The sequence below is a fragment of the Canis aureus genome, chromosome 5, assembly GCF_053574225.1.
Source record: "Canis aureus isolate CA01 chromosome 5, VMU_Caureus_v.1.0, whole genome shotgun sequence".
Lineage (NCBI taxonomy): Eukaryota > Metazoa > Chordata > Mammalia > Carnivora > Canidae > Canis > Canis aureus.
Window position 1 is genome coordinate 42,652,794 of NC_135615.1, and position 21,964 is coordinate 42,674,757.

The 21,964-nt window shown below is 41.4% G+C and overlaps 1 long non-coding RNA gene across 1 annotated transcript; it reads right to left on the bottom strand.

Annotated features, from left to right (window-relative positions):
• Window positions 1-336: 336 nt before the first annotated feature.
• On the bottom strand, window positions 337-21,558 carry LOC144314070 (uncharacterized). Its single transcript, XR_013379732.1, has 3 exons — window positions 21,283-21,558; window positions 7,915-8,014; window positions 337-2,329 (listed from the first exon to the last, which is right to left on the bottom strand). It is a non-coding gene; the product is annotated as an uncharacterized LOC144314070 (long non-coding RNA).
• Window positions 21,559-21,964: the final 406 nt, after the last annotated feature.

Here is a 21,964-nt window from a genome sequence, read left to right on the forward strand (position 1 = left end):
AGGCTGCAGGCGGTGCTAAACCGCTGCGCCACCGGGGCTGCCCTCATCCATGGTTTTGATGGTAGCTATTCTGCTTCCTTTAACAAACAAAATTTGTCCATTCCACAGTCCTTAGGTGTAGCAGGTCATTTAATTTTCTTTTTAAAATTTTTTAGGGATCCCTGGGTGGCGCAGCGGTTTGGCGCCTGCCTTTGGCCCAGGGCGCGATCCTGGAGACCCGGGATCGAGTCCCACGTCGGGCTCCCAGTGCATGGAGCCTGCTTCTCCCTCTGCCTGTGTCTCTGCCTCTCTCTCTCTGTGTGTGTGACTATCATAAATAAATAAAAAATTTAAAAAAAAATTTTTTTAAAAAGATTTAATTTATTTATTCATGAGAGAGAGACAGAGACACAGGCAGAGAGAGAAGCAGGCTCCATGCAATGTGGGACTCGATCCCAGGACTCCAGGATCACGCCCTGAGCCAAAGGCAGGTGCTCAACCACTGAGGCACCCAGGCAGTCCGATCATTTAATTTTCATAGAACTTAGTGGCTGCATTTCTCTTCCACTTTATCAACTACAGAAACCAGGTCTCAAAGAAACAGTATTAACTTGATCAAGAGCACATAATTTAGCAAACAAGAGCTAGGCTTTAAACTTCAGTTCAAGGACAGCAAAGGTCCTATTCCTTACCCTTGGAAGGTTAAGGTACCTTCTTCCAGTGCAGAACCCATCACGCATTACTACCAGACTCCCAGCTGCAGGGAATAATGGGAAGGGAATGTTACAAAGGTCTACTGCTCCGGTAATTGCTCCTAAGTAGTCACCAGTCCTCTCTAACCCACTCGGGTTGTTTTGTTTTGTTTGGAGAGGGGGAGGAGGTCCTGTCTGTCTGCCAGCTTCTTTATTCCTTAGAACTGATAGCTCTTGGGATTCCAGTTTAAACTTCATTTTGGAGAAATGTGAGCCCAATGAAGCATGTCATGGCCACGTCAGAGTGGGTTTTTTTTCATTCTTTCTTTTTCTTTCTTTTTTCCCCCTTAGTCAAGCAGAGTTGAATGGACAGGCTCTTGGCAACCTCATCATATCTATTATGTTCTGATCATTATTTAAATAAATGGTATTCACTAGGGTCCAAGTGCAAGGGAAGGGACACAGAGAAGGCTTTTTTATCAGTCAGCTGGACTTCTCTTTTCACAAGTCTTTTGTGTTCCCTGAAGATCCCTCAAGTGTGGAGCAGTTCACAAAGGAATGAGATGGACACAGTTTTTGTCTGGAGTGGGACGTCCAGTCAGTCCCCTTTGCCTCTTTGTGGATGTCTTGATCCTTCTGACAATTTTCTGTCTCTTCAAAAAAAAAAAGTGAATGAAACATCCAACACAATTTTCAGGCACTGGGGGCTGCAGAAATGGAGAGTAATGTGCAGGTTTTTTACGAGGTCAGGTTTGATAAGGTATCAGGAGGTACATCCGTGGAGGTGCTCAGACTGAAACAGCAGAGAAGCAGCAGCTGCCGAAAGACACTGGCTCTGTAGACAGTGTACCTTGCTTCCAATAATTATCCAAGTGATCTTGAAAAATGCGTTAACCTAGTAAGATTTAGATCCTTTGTGAATGGGGACAATAATTATATTTATTTGATTGACTAGAGGATTAAATGAAATATCGTATGTAGCTTGCTTATTGGCACATTTTGAGCTTTTATTAAACTCTCACTTTTGGGACGCCTGGGTGGCTCAGGTCATGATCCCGGAGTCCTGGGATCAAGTCCCACATCAGGCTCCCTGCATGGAGCCTGCTTCTTACTTCTTCCTCTACCTGTGTCGATGCCTCTCTCACTCTGTCTCCTGTGAATAATAAAGTCCTAAAAAAAAAACAAAAAAAAACCCAAACCCCAAAACCTCTTACTTTTATAATTAGAGCTTGTGGAGGCTGAGAAAATTAAGGCCATTCCACCTTAAGTTCAGCGTTAGCACAAGTACAGCCATCCCAGGCCCCTGTGAATAAGAGCTGAACTTCACTTCAGTTACAGGAAAAAAAACCTGCCCCATATTAGAATGAGAACAGAGCTCAACGCCCTTGAAAGCCCCATATCAGAATGTAAACAGAGCTTGAGAAATTCCTCCCTCACTTCTGGAGGTCCCCTAGACCAGCCCATAAAACCCAGCTGAAGCCCCTCTTGGGGTCCGAGTCCTTGCTCCTCTGTGTCGGGTACACTTGGACCCAAGTTCGAGCTTGCTAATAAACCCTCGTGTGCTTGCATCGGTGTCGGCTCCTTGGTGGTTTCTCGGATTCACAATCTTGGGCACAACAAGCTGAGGATAGATTTATGGAGGGAGGTGGCTTTGGGTCCTGGAAAGGAGAAAAATTATACAATATTTCAGGCCCAAGTCCTGAAATCATAAGCTTGGGAGAATAAAGACATCTGCAATTTATCTTTTTACTCTAGGTACAAAGTTAGTAAGAATTTTACTCATTGAAAAGGTCTCATAAACTATAATGGTTTAGCACATCGATCCTTGAGCATGATTGCCCAAGCCACATTCTCCCAGAAGAGTATAGAATATTTTTTATTTAGTTCCCTCCCTGAGCCCTGTAAAAAAAAAAAAAAAGAAAAAAAAGGGTTCTTTCACTGAATATATTCAGCATATCTGGCATATTCCTAGTCAACAGTAAGATAAAGGTTCAGAACATGCCTATATGAAAACATAATCCAGCATTAACCTATTAAGTTGGGGGGCTCCCTGGGTGGCTCCACGGTTTAGTGCCTGCCTTTGGCCTGGGGCATGGTCCTCGAGTCCCACATTGGTCTCCCTGCAGGGAGCCTGCTTCTCCCTCTCCCTGTGTCTCTGCCTCTCTCTGTGGGTCTTTCATGAATAAATAAATAAAATAAAATCTTTAAAAAAAGAAACACCAGGGGATCCCTGGGTGGCTCAGCAGTTAGCGCCTGCCTTTGGCCCACAGTGTGATCCTGGAGTCCTGGGATCGGGTTCCCTGCATGGAGCCTGCCTCGCCTCGGCCTGTGTCTCTGCCTCTCTCTCTCTCTCTCTCTCTCTGTGTGTGTGTCTCTCATGAATAAATAAATAAAATCTTAAAAAAAAAAAAAGGAGACATCTAATGAATTGGAATATAAAGTGTTTGCTGCTGCTTCTACTGCTGTAACTGTTGTTTGGTGTCAGGAAGCAGAAGGGTACACATACTTGTTGTAGGAAAGATGTTGGGGTTTGGAGCTGACAGCCAAGAAAGACTTCTTGAGATGTCTTCAGTGCAAAAAGGTGGCTTTAGGGCAGCCCGGTGGCTCAGCGGTTTAGTGCCGCCTTTGGCCCAGGGCCTGATCCTGGAAATTGCAACAATCAGGAGCCCCCTCAGTCAGGAGCCCCCTCAGATGTTTATCACTGGGCCATTTGTTTGGAGGATGATTGCTAACATGGATCTTGGGGTGGGCAGGGTAGAGATAAAGAAAGTTTCCAAAGGAATTTATATGTTATTATTTTTTTAAAGATTTATTTATTTATTCATGAGAGACACATAGAGAGAGGCAGAGACACATGCAGAGGGAGAAGCAGGCTCTATGCAGGGAGCTCGACGTGGGACTTGATCCCGGGTCTCCAGGATCACACCCTGGGCTGAAGGTGGTACCAAACCACTGAGCCACTGGGGCTGCCCAGGGATTTATATGTTAAAGTAGACTTACAGGATCCTAGGTGGTCAGGCTAAGATTGCGTTTTGCCCTTAACAACGTGTTAACATTGAGGCAGCTGAACGCCCAGGGGAAAGTCACTGCCTATTTCAAGGACTTGTCAGTGGGCTGTAAATAGTAAGGGAATTTAATTCTTTCCTTTGCCTTTGTTTCCCATATCATACTGACACCCTGAAGAACAGAACTCTGTGGGACTTGCATTTGCAAATTCTACCCCTGGTTATTCCCAAGAGTGGGGTTGATTGTAAGCTGGTTCACCCAGATGTGTGCTGTGAGAACAAGGGTTTGCATGCAGGGCATCTAATCCATCAAAAAATAATCTCTTCAGGGCTTCTGGGTGGCTCAGTTGGTTAAGCGTCCAACTCTTGATTTTGGCTGGGGTCATGGTCTTGAGTTTGTGAACTCGACCCCCACATTGTGCTCCACAGTGAGCTCAGAGCCTGCTTGGGATTCTCTCTCCCTGTCTCTGCTCCTTCTCTCACCCACTGGTGCTCTGTCTCTCAAAAAAAAAAAAATTCTTTGCAGCAATTATGGTAACATCAGGCATTGCTCTAAAGTGGTGGCTCCAGGGGATCCCTGAGTGGCTCATTGGTTTAGTGCTGCATTTAGCCCAGGGTGTGATCCTGGAGTCCCAGGATCGAGTCCTGCATCAGGCTCCCTGCATAGAGCCTGTTTCTCCCTCTGCCTGTGTCTCTGCTTCTCTCTCTCTGTCTTAAATAAATAAATAAATAAATAAATAAATAAATAAATAAATAATAAAATCTTAAAAAAAAAAAATAAAGTGGTGGCTCCAAAGGGCAATAATTCTGAAGTCTCAGGAGCTAAGAAGTATGAGTGGGTAGAGCCAGCAGGAGGAAGTACTCTCATCATGATATTGGGACCTTACAGTAAAGTATGACTTTCAATTAGCTGAGTTTCCAAGATATTTTCATTATCAACTTGCTTCTAAAAACATACAAAAACTTCACCTCCTCCAGCTCTTTCTACTGTAGTATACAGAGTGTGGAAGTTCAGGGCATTGGGTAGAACTAAGAGTGTCGTGGAGTATGTGTTAGACATGAGAAAAGAAGGAGAAGCAATGGGGATCCCTGGGTGGCACAGCAGTTTGGCGCCTGCCTTTGGCCCAGGGCGCGATCCTGGAGACCCGGGATCGAGTCCCGTGTCGGCTCCCGGTGCATGCAGCCTGCTTCTCCCTCTGCCTGTGTCTCTGCCTCTCTCTCTCTCTCTCTGTGTGACTATCATAAATAAATTAAAAAAAAATTAAAAAAAAAAAGGAGGAACAATGAAGGAAACCAGAGAAAGAATGGTAAACTATGGTCTCTTAATTTTAGAGAATATATATATATATATATATATATATATATATATGTATTTATATATTCAAGAGAATTTGAGAGAATAGATATACACATGTACCATATATATACATTAAAATATTATCCTTGGGCAGCCCCAGTGGCTCAGCGGTTTAGCGCCACCTTTGGCTTGAGGTGTGATCCTGGGGACCCGGGATCGAGTCCCACATCAGGCTTCCTGCATGGAGCCTGCTTCTCCCTCTGCCTGTGTCTCTGCTTCTCTCTCTCTATCATGAATAAATAAAATCTTAAAATAAAATAAAATAAATAAAATAAAATAAAATATTATCCTTATAACAAATCAGTAGCCATACTTTCAGGTGTATCTAGATATGTAATTTGGGTTTTGGGGGAGTGGAAAACCCCAAATATAACTGATGAAAATTTCAATTTTTAAAATGTATCTATAGTTATATCACTGGAGATTAAAATTTGCTATGACTAAGCTTTTACACATTTTAAAATTTTTAAAAAAAATTTTATTTATGAGAGATACATAGAGAGGTAGAGATATAGACAGAGAGAGAAGCAGACTTCCTGTGGGGATGCAGGACCCCATCCCAGGACCCTGGGACCTCAACCCAAGCCAAAAGCAGAAGCTCAACCACTGAGTCCCCCAGGCACCCAGGTTTTTACAAATTATTTAGCACCTCATAGGTTGCTGGCACTATGTCATGAGAACTTCTTATTTCTGAATGTTTTGGGTCTGAGCCCACCCACTCAGTCTAATATATTAGGTCTTGGGGAATTTTTTATGTATACCTTGGTTTCTTCATCTATAAACTGAAAATAATAACTTTGTTTCTGGGTTTTTATGAAACAAAATAATATAATGCAGACATTCCCAAACACCAGACCATATATTGGGGTTAGTTCCATAACAGAGGTAAAATAAGAAAAATAAGATCAATGTGATGCATGTTAATCAAATTTTGTATGACTTAAAAAATGGAGATAAGTTCTTTCTATTCTTTGGCTTAAAATATCCTTTACTTTATAAAATGCTTTTGTGAAGTTTCTCCCTATTTTCACCCCTATTGTATTAGTAGTTAAAATCTCAGGGTGCTTGGCTGGCTCAGTTAGTGGACCATATGACTTGATCTTGGGGCTGTGAGATTGAGCCTTATGGAGAGTGTAGAGATTCCTTAAAAATTAAAAAAAAAAAAATCTTTATTAGTAGGTGAAATCTCAAAGTCCCAGACCTGCTAAGGAAACACTGGGCCCAGCACTGGCCATAGGAGCTCAGAGTTCTCCTATGATTTTTGCTTTCTGTAGGAAATTATCCCTTTCCTACAGTAGAGAGAGAGCTTTTCAGATCTGAGTATTTTTGGATTAGTCCCTCTCAAAAACAATGTTTTGAATGGCTGCCTTAAAGATGTTATTGGGGCCTATGGAATCAAATCAAATGAACTGCTCACAAGGTGTGGCCTCATTAGCACTGAACTCCTACAGACAGAACAGCCAGCCGAATTGGGAGACAGCCATGGGGCTTTCTTTTCCAAATGTCTCCAGCTGCACCACACAGCCAAATACTCCTGATCTCCTGTTAGTCCTTGGCATTTTCTGAGTCTCTTCTGTCCCCTATTCATGCGGTAATTTCTACAGGCTTATTTCTTAATTCATTTAACAGACATTCATTGGGGTCCATTGTTTGTCAGGTATCATGCTGAATATTTTGAATGCTTCATTATCTTATTTAATTCGCACAACAGTTTAGTGAAACAGGCCTTATTTTCATTCTCCATTTTCACAAGTCAGCAAATGAAGCTCAGATGGCTATGTGCCATGCAAGTGCTATTTAGCAAGAGAGTCACTTAGCTGGGTTCAAGCCCAGGTGTCTTGTGGTCACAACATGGACCAGGGAAATGCAAGCTCTTCAGTACAGTGGGGAGATCATATGGTGGCAACATTAAAAACAAGGGCTTCAGAAACATATAGATCTCTGTTGTTGTTGCTGATGTTTTAGTTTGTTTGGAAAATGGGGACAATGATTGAACCTAAATTTTATGGTTGTTGTCATGATTAAATTTAATGCTGTATATAAATTCGTGGAACATAGTGAGGTTTTGTGAAAAGGTGACGTCAGTAGTAATGCTAACATTAGTAACTGGATTGTGCTGTGCATTGTCTGAGTCCTTCCGGGAAATGAGAAAATACCTAGACAGTGTGAAGTGAAACAGGAAGTCTGGGTGGTGGGTTCAAAGTGTGGGTAGGTGGGTTCCAGTCCAGTGAGGGCTTCCCTCTTGAGTCCATCCTGGACTGGTGGGCCCCAGGGCCTGAGAGACAGAGTACTGGTTTGTCTCTGACCACCATGTTTGCACAGTTTTGTCCCACTCCTGCCGGGGAGAGAAATGACCAACGAGGGATGAGGTTCACGCAGCTGAGACCTAGTGAAAGCAGTCTGTTTGGAGGAAAACCTGAGCCAGGCCCGAGGGGACGCCCTTCATCCTGGCTGTCTGATTTGTGTTGAGAAGTGCAGTCAGTCTCTGATTATCTTGGCTACAAACCCTTTCTCACAATGGTCCAAGAACTGAAAGATTAGGACCCTTCTGGCAGTTGCTGGCATGTTCTGAACCACAAGTTTTGAATTTACTCCAAGGCTGGGAACCAGCTACTCGATAGTGTGTATGAGGAGGGGATTTTACATGGACAAGAGCCGTAAGGGAGAAACTGCTATGGAAGGAAATGAGGTCATGGCTCCGGCAACATAGCATTTCCTTTAGACTAGGAGACTGGAGCTATGATTTAGATATCTTTTGAAACTAAAATCCACAATTATGATGAATATTTAGACGAGATCGGGCGCGTTCAGGGTGGTATGGCCGTAGACTATGATGAGTATTTAGAAGCTGGCAAAATTTAGGAAGCATAGTCATGTTTACCATTTATTTGCACACATCTTCAGTGCAGACCAGGCATGTAAGATCCTAAAACTTCTTCAGAGGATAACTCATTTCTCTTGGTTCTTATCTTGAGTGTTATCTGAGAGGAGTGAGGAGCAATATGTTTAATTTTAATGAATTTTCTTATATTTTTATACATTTATACATACACCCTAAATAAATCGGTTATGAGTTTTGAGTGTCCACCATCATCATATATAAATATATGTATCTATGGCAATGCATTTATGTATATTGCGAGATATATGCACACACAGGCATACATACATGTATATATTTAACTTCTTTTTTTTTTAAGATTTTATTCATTTATTTATGAGAGACACAGAGAGAGAGGCAGAGACATAGGGAGAAGCAGGCTCCATGCAGGGAGCCCGATGTGGGACTTGATCCCAGGACTCCGGGATCATGCCCTGAGCCAAAGGCAGAAGCTCAACCATTGAGCCACCCAGGGAATCCTATATTTAACTTCTTATTCTGTAATAATTAGAGATCCACAGTAAGTTGCAAAGATAGTATAGATAGGTTCCTGTGTATGCCTTATCCAGTTTTCTCCAATGATTTTTGTAAAAAATTTATTCATGAGGGACACAGAGAGAGAGAGAGGAAGAGGGAGAGGGAGAGGCAGAGACACAGGCAGAGGGAGAAGCAGGCTCCATGCAGGGAGCCCTATGTGGGACTTGATCCTGGGACTCCAGGATCATGCCCTGGGCCCAAGGCAGGTGCTAAACCGCTGAACCACCCAGGGATCCCCTCTCCAGTGATTTTTATCTTGTCTAACTATAGCATAATATCAAAATCACAAAAATGACATAAGCACAAAGTACAGCTCTATGTAATTTGTTACCTATTTGGGTTGGTGTAATGACTCCCCAACTCAAGATACAGAACTATCCCATCACCACAAAGGTTTTCCTCATGCTATTCTTTCATTTTCACATCCATCCCTCTCGATCCACCATTCCTAATCCCTGGCAACTATTAATCTGTTCCCCATCTCTGTAATTTTGACATTTTGAGAATGCTATGTAAATAGATTCATATAGGAACACCTGGGTGGCTCAGTGGTTGAGCATCTGCCTTTGGCTCAGGTTGTGAAACCGGGGTCCTGGGATTAAGTCCCACCTTGGGCTCCCCATAGGAAGTCTGCTTCTCCCTCTGCCTATGTCTCTGCCTCTCTGTGTCTCTCATGAATAAATAAAATCTTTAAAAAGAAATAGACTCACACAGTAGGTGCCTTTTGAGATTGGCCATTTTCAGTCAGCTCAATGCCCTTGAGATCCCCTGTTCATGGTTGAGCAATATGCTATAGTATAGTTGTACCACAGTTTGTGTACACAAATTGTCCTTTTGAAAGGACTTTCAGTTTTGGGAAATTATAGATAAAGCTGCTGTGAACAATAAGGTACAAAATTCATGTGGATATAAGTTTTCCTTTCTCTGGGGTAAATGCCCAGGAAGGTGGCTGTTGGTTGTATGGTAAGTGCATGTACATTTTTAAGAAAGTGCCAAACTCTTTTCCAGAGTGGCTATGCACTTTACATACTTATTAGCATCAGATGAAGATCCCATTTCTTCATACCCTTATGGTATTTGGTATTATCACTATTTTTCACTTTAACTGACCTAATAGGTACATAATGACATCTTATCATGGTCTTAATTTATATTTCTACCAGCTGCATTGCCATATTTACGTAGCCTTATTGAGATATAATTCACACTTTTGAAATGTACACCTCAATGGTTCTTAGTTTATTCACAGAGTACTGCATCCATCACCATAACAATTTTAGAGTATTTTTATTACCCCAAAAGAAACTCTTTGCCTCAGGGTGCTTGGGTGTCTCAGTTAGTTAAGAGTCTGACTCTTGGGTAGCTCGGGTGGCTCAGGGGTTTAGTGCTGCCTTCAGTCCAGGTCGTGATCCTGGAGACCCCAATCGAGTCCCATGTCAGGCTCCCTGCATCCTACATGGAGCCTGCTTTTCCCTCTGCCTGTGTCTCTGGCTCTCTCTCTGTCTCTCATGAATAAATAAATAAAATCTTAAAAAAAAAGTCTGACTCTTGATTTCAGCTCAGGTTGTGATCTCAGGTGCTTGGGATGCTCTCTCTCTCTCTCTCCCTTTCTCTTTGCCCCTCCTCTACTTGTTTTTTCTCTCTCTCTCTCAAATAAGTAAATAAAGTATAAGAAAAAAGAAAGAACTCAGGGCAGCCCCGGTGGCGCAGCAGTTTAGCGCCGCCTGCAGCCCAGGGTGTGATCCTGGAGACCCTGGATCGAGTCCCATGTCAGGCTCCCTGCATGGAGCCTGCTTGTCCCTCTGCCTGTGTCTCTGAATCTCTCTGTGTGTGTCTCCCATGAACAAATAAATAAAATCTTAAAAAAAAAAAAAAAAAGAAAGAACTCATTGTCTCTTAGCCATTCATCTTCCAACCTTCCATCCCACCCAGTCCTAGGTGACCGACCACTAATCTATTTATCATCTCTATAGATTTGCCTATTCTGGACTTCTTATATAAATGGAATTATAAAATATTTAGCCCTTTATGATGGGCTTCTTTCACTTAGCTTAATGTTCACAAGGTCCATCCACATTTTAGCATGTATTTACTACTTCATTATTGCCAAATAGTACTCCCATGTATAGTTATACCACATTTTATTTATCTATTCATCGGTTGCTAGATATTTGGGTAGATCTACTTTTTGGCTATTATTAATAATCCTACTATGAATATTCATATGCATATATTTGTGTGAACAAGTTATCTATTCTCTTGGGTATATGCCAATCATTAGGTAATATGGTAACTGTATGTTTAACCATTTGAGGAACTGCACACTGTTTTCCAAAATGGCTATACCAATTTACATTTCCACCAGGAGTATAAAAAAGCTCCAATTTCTTCACATTCTTGCCAATAGTTCTTGTTATCTTTCTTTTTGATCAAAATTATCATACTAGGTAAAAAGTGGCATCTCATTGTGATTTATATTTCCCGGATGTCTAATGATGATGAGCATATTTTTGTGTTCTTATTGGCCATGTATATATCTTTGTTAGTGAACTATTTAGATCTTTTGTTAACTTTTTAATTGAGTTATTGCTTTTTATTACTGAGTTGGACGATTTCTTTATATATTTTAGATACATGTCCCTTATCAGGTATATGAGTTTCCAAAATTCCTTTTATTCTATGGGTTGTCTTTTCACTTTCTTGTGAGTATCTTTTGAGGCACAAATTTTTAAAATTTTGATCATCTCCAGTTTAACTATTTTTTGCTGTTGTTCCTTATGCTTTTGGTGCCATACCCATATTGGTGCCATATTTCAGTGCCTAATCCAAAAGTATGAAGATTTAAACCTTTCTGCTTAGAGTTTCATAGTTTTAGTTCTTACAATGATACATTCTGAATTAGGTCAATGATATATTCTGAATTAATTTTAGGTCAATGATACATTCTGAATTAATTTTTACTTATGGTGTGAAGTAAGAGTCCACATTCATTCTTTTTTGGGGGGCCAGGGGAGATGTAGAGAGAGAGAGAGTGAGAGAAAGGGCAGGTAGAGGGGGATGGAGAAAGAGAATCTGAAGCAAACTCCATGCCCAGCACAGAGCCCAACACGGCGCTCAATCTCACAACCCTGAGATCATGACCTGAGCCAAAAGCAAGAGTTAGACATTTAACTGACTGAGTCATCCAGGTACCCCCCCATTAATTCTTTTATATATACATACCCAGTTGTCCTAGCACCGTTGTTTACAAGACTGTTGCTCCTCCATTTAATTGTCCTGGGATTCATAAAAAATAAACTGACTAGATACTATATTTTTTAGAATTGTTCTTTTCTATCCCAAATCTCTAGGTCCCGAATCTAAGCAATTTAAGCCTCCAAAGAATGAACTAAATGTTTGACCTAAAGCTCCAGAAGCAACAACTTTCAAAGCTGTCAAGAGTCACTCATCCTTTCTCTTAAACGAGATCCAGACACTTTTTAGATGGCAACTTTAGATAGGGATGAGAAAAAATAGAATCCAGTGGCTTTGGGTCACTGGAGAGGGGAAGGAATAGGACAAAGAGGCAGAGAATATAAGACAATCCCAGAGGTCAACTTTCCTTCTTTTTCACTTGTACTCTAATTAGTCTTGGGTTTTGATTGTTTGTTTAGTCTCCCTCTATTCTCCACAGAGTATAATATAGCCCCATTCTGGTTAAAAATGCAGGATTTTGCATCAGACAAACATGGGCTCAAATCCCAGATCCTTTATTTTGCTTCTCTTTTGTTACTGCCTACTTGTTTGATCTCTTCAAACCTTAGTTTATTTGTTAGCAAAACTGGGATAATAATCATATCTACATCAGTGGATCAGTAAGTACTAGAAAGTACAAATAAATACTTAGCACAGTGCCATGATATCTCTAAAATATTATCCATTATTATTATTTTCCTTATGCAAAATTTAAAAAGCCTATTTGTCCCCTGTTCCATTTCCTTGGATCCTACTCTATAAGACAGAATCTTATATGATTTCTTATATACTAATATGATTTTTATATACTAATATGATTTTTTATCCTACTGCCTTTTATTTTTTTTTAAGATTTTATTTATTTATTCATGAGAGACACAGAGAGAGAGGCAGAGACACAGGCAGAGAGAGAAACAGGCTCCATGTAGGGAGCCTGACATGGGACTCGATCCTGGGTCTCCAGGATCACGCCCTGGGCTGAAGGTGGCACTAAACTGCTGGGCCACCGGGGCTGCCCTCTACTGCCTTTTAGTAAATTTGAAATATTTTTCTTTTGGGGAAGTTAAAAAATTTCAATTCGGTTTATGTTTAATTTCTTTTTTGTTGTTTAATTTCTTGATATATTACAAGCTGTATTAAACCCATTTTGGGGTCTTAAAAGGTCCTAAAGTCATATTAAGTCTCTCTTTTATTGTAAAAATTTATTTATTTTAGTAGGGGGCAGAGGGAGAGAGAGAAAGACTTCTAAGCAGACTCCTCACTGAGTGCAGAGCCCAACCCAAGACTCAATCTTATGACCCTGGGATCACAACCTGGGCCAAAACCAAGGGTCAGCAGCTTAAACCAACTGTGCCACCCAGGTACCCCATACTAAGCCTCTATTAACATGTGATAGAAAGGGCGAAAGTCCAAAAATCTGTAAAACTCTATGGCCCTTCCACTTACTCCTATGATTATAGGCAAGTTGCTCACCTTCTGTGAGCTTCACTCTTACTACTTGTAAAATGGTGGTGAAATATCAGGCCGGACTCCTGTATGGTGTAGCTATGACATTCTGAGGAGGTAAACAGTATGCAGAACTGGGGCACCTGGGTGGCTCAGTTGGTTAAACATTCAATTCTTAATCTCAGTTCAGGTCTCGATCTCAGGGTCATGAGTTCAAGCCCTGTGTTGGGCTCCATGCTGGGCATGGAGTCTACTTTAAAGAAAAAAAGTGTACAGAGCTTTTAAAATGATAAAGTTTGCTCCATCTGTAAGATGATTTTATTTATTATTTTATTTATTTATTTATTTATTTATTTTAAGATTTTATTTTATTTATGAGAGACACACAGAGAGAAGCAGAGACACAGGCAGAGGGAGAAGCAGGCTCAATGCAGGGAGCCTGACGTGGGACTCGATCCCAGGACTCCAGGATCACACCCTGGGCCAAAGGCAGGAGTTTAACCACTGAGCCACTCGGGCATCCCTGATTTTATTATTTCATTGAAATATGAAGCAAAGTGAATTCTGTGACAAACCACGAATACTAAATATTTTTCGTTATTTTTCATTAATATTGTATTACAGCACTGGTAGCCTTAGGAGCTATATAGTGGACAGTACAGTTAAAAGCTTTAACTATGAGGGGTGCCTGGGTGGCTCAGTTTAAGTGTCTACCTTTAGTTCAGGTCATGATCTCAGGGTCCTGGGATAGAGCTGAGGCTCCCTGCTCAGTGGGGTGTCTGCTTCTCCCTCTCTCTGCTCTCCTCCCTTGTGCTCTCTCTCACAAATAAGTAAACAAACAGACAAAAACCTTTAGCTATGAAAGAAAGCAAAGAGTTAAATACAGAAAAAAAAAGTTGTCAGTCAAGATTCTAAGATGTTTTGAAGGATGAATTAACGCTCAGTGTTTTTTTGCATTCTTTTCTGAAACCTTAGTGGGCTGGCTCTCCTGATGCTTCCTTTCTTAGTGGTATTATCTTTGAGAACAGGAAATAGAACTTAACCTGTAATTTTAGGGGCCTTAATTTTAAGGCCTAAGAAATGGTCCCGCAGGCTCTGGTCATTTAAGAAATATGATACTACATTCTGTGTGTGTGTGTGTGTGTGTCTGTGTGTGTGTGTGTGTCAACAGCAAACTTATTTCAAGTTTACTGATTTGTAAAAATTTATTTGTTTTTAAAATTTCAGTATACTTGGGGCACCTGGGTGGCTTAGTTAAGTGTCTGCCTTTGGTTCAGGTCATGATCCCAGAGTCTTGGAATCAAGCCCCATATTGGGCTCCCTGCTCAGTGGGGAGTCTGTTTCTCCCTCTCCCTCTGCCCCTCCCCCTGCTTGTGCTCTCTCTCACTCTCAAATGAATAGGTAAAATCTTTAAAAAATAAATAAATAACATTTCAGTATATTTAATATACAGTGTTACATTAGTTTTAAGTGTACAATACAGTGATTCAACAATTTGATACATTACTAAGTGCTCATCATGTTAAGTCAAGTTCACTAATTCTTACTGTTTAACATCAGGTTTTTTTGTTAAATTCAAATATAATTATTTACAGGTATCTAAAAATAGGATCTATGATAGAACTCGATTTCCCTAAAAATAAACTCAACCTTTACCCATACACCTATATATCTACACAGAAAGATGTCTAGGATGATGTCTACCTACTGATAATGATGATAATTTCTATGCGGTACAATTTGGGGTTAAATTTTACTGTCATTTTTCTATTTTCCTATATTGTTTGAGGGTTTTTTTCCCCCAACTTAAAAAAATTATAAATTTGGGCAGCTCCGATGGCACAGCGGTTTAGCGCCACCTGAAGCCCGGGGTGTGATCCTGGAGACCCTGGATCAAGTCCCACCTCGGGCTCCCTGTGTGGAGCCTGCTTCTCCCTCTGCCTGTGTCTCTGCCTCTCTCTCTCTCTCTCTGTCTCTATGAATAAATAAACATCTTTAAAAAAATTATAAATTTTAAGTTTGAAAATTGTTCAGAGTCCCATGCAGCTTCTTCCTATGGTAAACAGTCTTTTTTTTTTTTTTTTTTTTTTAAATCTAAATCTTCTTTTTTTTTTTTTTAATTTATTTATTTATGATAGTCCCACAGAGAGAGAGAGAGAGAGAGAGGCAGAGACACAGGCAGAGGGAGAAGCAGGCTCCATGCACCGGGAGCCCGACGTGGGATTCGATCCCGGGTCTCCAGGATCGCGCCCTGGGCCAAAGGCAGGCGCCAAACCGCTGCGCCACCCAGGGATCCCCTTTTTTTTTTTTTTTTTTTTTTTTTAAGATTTATTTATTTATTTGAGAGAGAGAGAGTGAGAGTACATGAGCAGTGAGAGGGGATATGGGAGAGGGTGAGAGAGAATCCTTAAGGAGAGAATCCTTAAGCTCCACTGAGCATGGAGCGCAATGCAGGGCTCGATCCCAGGACCCAGAGATCATGACCTGAGCCAAAACCAGGAGCCAGCCACCCAACCGACTGAGCCACCTAGTCACCCCTATGGTAACAACTTCTAAAACTACAATAACATGGCGAAACCAGGAAATTACCATTGGTATAGTACAAACTACAGACTTCTTTTAAAGGTCACCAGTTTTTACATGTACTGTTTTGTGGTAACTATCGTAACTCTGTTAATTCCTCATCAAGCACTGCTACTTGGGTAGAGTACAGAGCACATTGTACTTTATAGGGATAAACACATACCTACTTTGAAAAATCATATCAGGGCAGCCCAGGTGGCTCAGCGGTTTAGCGCCGCCTTAGGCCCAGGGTGTGATCCTGGAGCCCCAGGATTAAGTCCCACTTCGGGCTCCCTGCATGGGGCCTGCTTCTCCCTCTGCCTGTCTCTGCCTCTCTCTCTGTGTGTGTCTCTCATGAATAAATAAATAAAATCTTGAAAAAAAAAAAGAAAAATCACATACTTATCAGTCATATGGAAACAAATTGGCAAGAGGTTACCTGCAAAATTACTGGTAATGATGTGCTTGAGTTGGCTTGTACCAACTCTGAAGGCCAACTGTTAAATATTCAGGAATTTTATCATTGGTAGCTTGAAATCAGCCATGGTAGAAATGTTGATCTTTGAGAAATCTGTAATGAGTATAAAAGAGGGCTTCACCTCTCTTCCGAGAGCCTGCTTACCAGCATACCATTGTTCACGTGGCATTTATGTCATGTGCAGTTGTCTTGGCTAATCCTAGTTCCCCATATACCTCTTCTCATCTGCATCTCTCTGTAAAACCTTATTCCCTCGTGAGACATTCCTTTATTATTCATGATGGTTTTTTTTCCCTCAGGGTTATAAAACAGGGCAGCTAGATAATCCAATGAAAGTTTTTTTGTTAATGGATTCTAATACTTTAACATATGGCCTTTCTGGATAACTCACTTCCATTATGCCCAGAGACTTTCCTGAATAAATATTTATTTTTAACTCCAGGAGAATATTTGAGGTCATGTGAAAAATAAGCAGCAGAAAAGGTGTTTGAGGTTTGAAGGAGTAATAGGGCAGGCAGCTGGGCAGCCCTGGTGGCTCAGCGGTTTAGCGCGGCCTGCAGTCCAGGGCCTGATCCTGGAGTCCCGGGATCGAGTCCCACGTCAGACTCCCTGCATGGAGCCTGCTTCTCCCTCTGCCTCTGTCTCTGCCTCTGTCTCTGTGTCTCTTATGAATAAATAAATACAATCTTAAAAAAAAAAAAATAGGGCAGGCAGCTGTGGGTTTTACCCACACACAGGGCCAGCCAGCATTGCCTTCGCTCCCCCTGTCCCATCCTTCTATCTCTAGAGCTGCCGGGGGCCTCTCTGTTAAAGGAGATCATGGGAATGGGGAAGAGAACCTTGTTTTATATTTCAAAAGAAGCAGAAAGCCAAAGAGATTCTTTGCAGGTAACAATGTGAATATACAAGCTTTTATATAGTGAAGGGCCATATCCTATTACCTTTAATTAATATGTTAGCTCTGTTTCCTCTTAATCTTAGTATTGCTAAAGAAGAACAATTCGAGTGAGAAAATTTGAAGATCTAATTGGCTTTATAAGGCAAATCATGAATGGGGCACCATCTCACCATGCCAGTAGCAGGCAGTACTGAAAAGTTGTACAAAATGGAAGGTTTGGGGGATGCCTGGGTGGCTCAGTGGTTGAGCACCTGCCTTCAGCCCAGGGTGTGATCCTGGAGACCCGGGATTGAGTCCCACGTCAGGCTCCCTGCACGGAGCCTGCTTCTCCCTCTGCCTATGTCTCTGCCTCTCTGTGTGTGTCTCATGAATAAATAAAATCTTTATTTTTTTTAAAAAAGGAAGGTTTGGGATGCCTGGGTGGCTCAGTGGTTGAGCACCTGCCTTCAGCCCAGGGCATGATCCTGGAGACTGGGGATCAAGTCCCACATCGGGCTCCCTGCATGGAACCTGCTTCTCCCTCTGCCTATGTCTCTGCCTCTCTCTCTCTCTGTCTTTCATGAATAAATAAATAAAATCTTTTTTTTTTTTTTTTTAAAGGAAGTTGTTTGTTTTTTTTATAGGAAAGAGGGTGGGGCAAGGAAGTTGTTGGCAAAAAGAAAGGAAGGGTTGTTTCAGGCAAGGTCACTTTCCCTTAGGGGGAAGAGCAGGGAGTCTTATCATGCAGATTACCTCATCTTTCTTTGTTGGGTGGAGGTGGGGATGGAGAAGGCCCACATGGCAGATTGCCCCATTGGTGCTGCTGACCAGGAAATTCCTGACTGATGCATTAAGACTATGCTTCTGGGGAGAGGTTGAAACTGTAGTTAGGTAGGTAGTAAGCCCCTGTTTGGTGATCTGGACTAGCATAAGTGACTCCATCTTGGGTCTGTGGTTTTGTTTTGTTTTTTTAATAGTATATTAATTGTAGGCAAAAAAAGAGAGTAAAAACAATGATTTAACTTTCTATTCTGTATTCTCCCCTTGTCTATATATGTCACTCATTTAACAGACATTTGCAGACTCACTGTTAGAGGGGAGCAAAATTTCCCACCTCAAATGTGTCTCTTCAGCATGTGGATTATTTGGGACTAATTATTTTTTTAACATTTTATTTATTTATTCATGAGAGACACAGAGAGAGAGAGAGAGAGGCAGAGAGAGAAGCAGGCTCCATGCAGGGAGCTCAATGTGGGACTCGATGTGGGACTCGATGTGGGACTTGATGTGAGACTCGATCCCGGGATTCCAGGATTACGCCCTGTGCCAAAGGCAGGCGCTAAACCGCTGAGCCACCCAGGGATCCCCCTGGGACTAATTATTTTTAAGAAACAGAAGACTCAGGAAAAAACTTTGACTTTCCTTCTAACTGCCTACAAGAGTTTAGATAGAGTTTCCTCTTTCCAAAAGGGACCGATCATCACAGATAAGTTCAGTACAATATGAACTAGGAGTGGTAGACTGGGGAGGACTTGGCAAAGTACATTTGTTAACATTTATTTCTATGTCCCACTGTTTTTATATGGCCTAGCAAACATTTGTTTACTGAACCTTTACTCTTTTCCATCTTTCTGTGAATTGTCTTCCTTGCTTTTGAAGTCCCAGACCTCCATCCTCTTCTTAGTTCTGGAGGGCATATAAACCCCAATTGCTTGAATGCCTGTGGGGCCTCCTATTCTTATGATGCCCCTCTGACTAATTTTTTTTTAAAGATTTTATTTATTTATTCATGAGAGACATACAGAGAGAGGGGCAGAGACACAGGCAGAGGGAGAAGCAGGCTCCATGCAGGGAACCTGTTGTGGGACTTGATCCCAGGACTCCGGGATCACGCCCTGAGCTCAAGGCTCAACTGCTGAGCCACCCAGGTCTCTCTCTCTCTCTCTCTCTCTTTTTTTTTAAAGATTTTATTTATTTATTCATGAGAGACAGAGAGAGAGAGGGGAGACAGGCAGAGACACAGGAAGAAGGAGAAGCAGGCTCCATGCAGGGAGACCGATGTGGGACTCGATCTCAGGTCTCCAGGATCAGGCCCTGGACTGAAGGCGGCACTAAACCACTGAGCCACCAGGGCTGCCCTCTCTCTCTCTTTTTTTTTTAAGATTTAATTTTTTTTCACATAATCTCTACATGCAGTGTGGGGCTCAAACTTACAACCCTGAGATCAAGAGTCGCATGCTCTAGCTACTGAGCCTGGCAGGCACTCTGTGTATGGGGTGTTTTATGTAGCTTAATAATGCTTTATTTTATTTCACTTTAATCCTAATCATAACCTTGCCAGGTAAGTTGCATTATTTCCATTTTATGAATGAGAAAATTGAGCTTTAGAGACATTCATTAACTTGGTTAAGGTCACAGAGCTAATGGGGAACAGTGTTGGGATTCATAAGATCACTCTAGAGGTCATATAACATATGAAAAAGTGCATAAAAATTCCTGACACATAGCAGGGGCTCAGCCGTTGTATATTACTATTCATTTAATTGATAATTAATTACATGTTAGTTATATTGATAACTGTATTAATTTAAGTACATATTATATAGGATTAAATAATGTATAATACAATGCCTTAATTACATGAACTAATTATATATATATTTGAGGGGGAAAGTTCACTAAACTTGGAATCAGATGATCTGGGCCGTGTCTTGGCTCTGCTATGCATTACTTCTGCCAATAGTCAAGTCATGCAAGTATTCTCATTTACACACAGGCATGCCTGCTACATGGTAGCTATTCAATAAATGTTGAAAAATAAAAGAATAAATAGATGAATAAATGTTTAAGATGTCTTCTAGATCTTAAAAAAACTCTTTTTGTGATGTACACAAAGAAAAATGGTCAGGGATAGCAGAGCTAGAGATGCATCAGGCCCCTGAGGGTCCTTTCAGTGCCTCCCTGTGGTGCCAAGGAGGTACTGCAAGAGCATCGCACAGGCTTCCCCACAGGGCCTGATTCTTGGTATGTTCCCAGGGATTTGCCCAGCTCCTTGCTTGCTCTCCCTTCCACAGCCTATTAACTCTTGTCCAGGCAGGAAGACTTCTGCTTGATCCTATACATAAATCACTACTTATTGACTGAACATTGCAATATTCTGGCTGCATATGTTTTCCTTTTTTGTCAGCGTGGCGGGAGTCAGAGGACTGTGAAGGCTGGCATGTCATACTACTACCGTTCTTTCATATTTTATGCACTTGTATTATCCCCTGTACTTTTTCCTTCCACACTCACAAATGAACTTCAAATGTAACAAATAATAAAAATGTGATTTATGGAGCTTGCCAATGACTGAGCCCTTACATAGCAGTCGTGCATTAAAACTTTTTGTGTTAATCTTGCTACAGGTCTCATGTAATTCTGACAACAGCCCAACAGGGCAAATGATTTGATTATCCATTTTATAAAAAAGGGAGGCTTGGGATGGTTCCGTTACTTACTGAATACCACATACCCGGCAGCAGAGACCAGACTGGGTCCCAGTCTGTCGGGCTTCCAGACACATAATGCCTTTTTCAGCAAGAAAAAAAGATAAATAGGTCATAAAGAGAAAAGACCAACATGATTGTGACTCTGCTTTACTGTCATCGGTAATTAAAAGAAAATCAGGGGGATCCCTGGGTGGCTCAGCGGTTTAGCGCCTGTCTTTGGCCCAGGGCGTGATCCTGGAGTCCCGGATCGAGTCCCGCGTCGGGCTCCCTGCATGGAGCCTGCTTCTCTGCCTGTATCTCTGTCTCTCTCTGTCTCTCATGAATAAATAAATAAAATCTTAAAAAATAAAAAAATAAAAGAAAATCAGAGCACCCGGCTAACTTTAGGCCGCACTTTCCCTTAGCAGCCCCTACACAACTATGGAGACCCTAGTGCTAAGCAACAGGGATTCTTGGTCGATTACACAGTGACTTACAAAATGCTCTTTATGGTTAAGAATGGCCCACTAGTGGAATAAAAGCTCAATTAGCCAATGTTTTGTGCAAACAACAAGAAATTGTTGCCGTTTTTCATGCTTCTTGGGAGGTAAATGTTTTTTAAGAACAAAATCCCTCTTTTTTCCCTCCAAAAATTCCTTTAAGAAACATAATATGTTTTGGCTAAGATATTTAAAACATAATATTGTTATTAAAAAAAATTTCAAGTGCACTCACATAGAGAAACTCTAGACACAATAACATACCTTCTCTTGTCTGTTCCCTGGGGAGAGCTTGCTTCAGAGGTGGAGAATTAGGGAGTGAATCTGATGAACTGCCTTGACCCCTTCTGTCTGGCGTCTGAGCGAGTTTGGAATATTTGGAGGCTGTGTAATTGGTCGCTAAGTTTCTCTGAGCCTTTGTGTTTGCAAATGAATTTGCTGCCTGGGTAAGGACAACTCAGCCTCCCAGAAGTAAAGGGAAGGCTGCAAAACTCAGGACAGTGAGAAACCATAGTAGGAGAGTGGAAGAGGCTGTGCTTCTCTTTAGATTATTGCTTCCACATGGGTGTGCAGAAGAGCAACACGAAACCAAGGGACACAAAATACCGCCTAACATCAGCTTCGGATTTTCCTGGAGTTAACACTTTTTCCTGGACTTTTGGACAATGCTCCCCTCCTGTGGTCAGACAGTAAAATGCAGGAGGATAGAGAGCTTCAGCCAGGAGGATAAGCTGAGGCAAGCAAGGAAGGTATTTTTTTGCATTTGTTTTCTGAAGAGCTTTTGGTTTACGGAATAAAACTCTCCTTCCAAAAGGAAAAGAGGGAAAAGAAAAAAAAAAAGGAAAAAAAACAAGGAAATAAGAAAACAAAAACCCAGAAACAACAACAAAATAACTTTCCCCAAAATGGCCCAATTTACCTATTTCCAACTTCAGGGAGTCTTCTT